We start from the raw sequence: 437 nt of genomic DNA, 5'->3' as shown, positions 1-437 counted from the left end.
AAAGCGGGACAAATATGATCATGACATCATATGAATTAAAAGCTAAACTTTAAACTTTGAGTTAATGAAATACTTAAATCAGAAAATGCCCCCAAAAAATTCTAATTCCAAACATCATAACATATAAAATAAAAATAAGTTGATATTATGAACACTTAAAATCTGTTTGAGGTTTTAGACTGAGGGCGAAGGTCTTGCATGTTTAAAAATCGGATGGTTTACTTACATTATTCATGAACTTGGAACAATGAAACGCGGGTCAGCTTCGTCGTTTTCTCGCGGGAGTTTTCAGAGTGGAAGATGCTATTGTCTGTTTATTCATTACTCTAATTGTTCTCGAAACATTGGCCCTTTAAATGCGTCTATTCTGGGGGTTTCTCCTTGCTTCTAATTCTGGTGTTGAGGTGAGGACGAATTATTGGTATTTGGGATTTGAC

The sequence above is a fragment of the Penaeus monodon genome, chromosome 32, assembly GCF_015228065.2.
Source record: "Penaeus monodon isolate SGIC_2016 chromosome 32, NSTDA_Pmon_1, whole genome shotgun sequence".
In the NCBI taxonomy this organism is placed as follows: Eukaryota; Metazoa; Arthropoda; class Malacostraca; order Decapoda; family Penaeidae; genus Penaeus; species Penaeus monodon.
The sequence above is the reverse complement of the archived record's forward strand: the minus strand, read 5'-3'. Positions refer to the sequence as shown.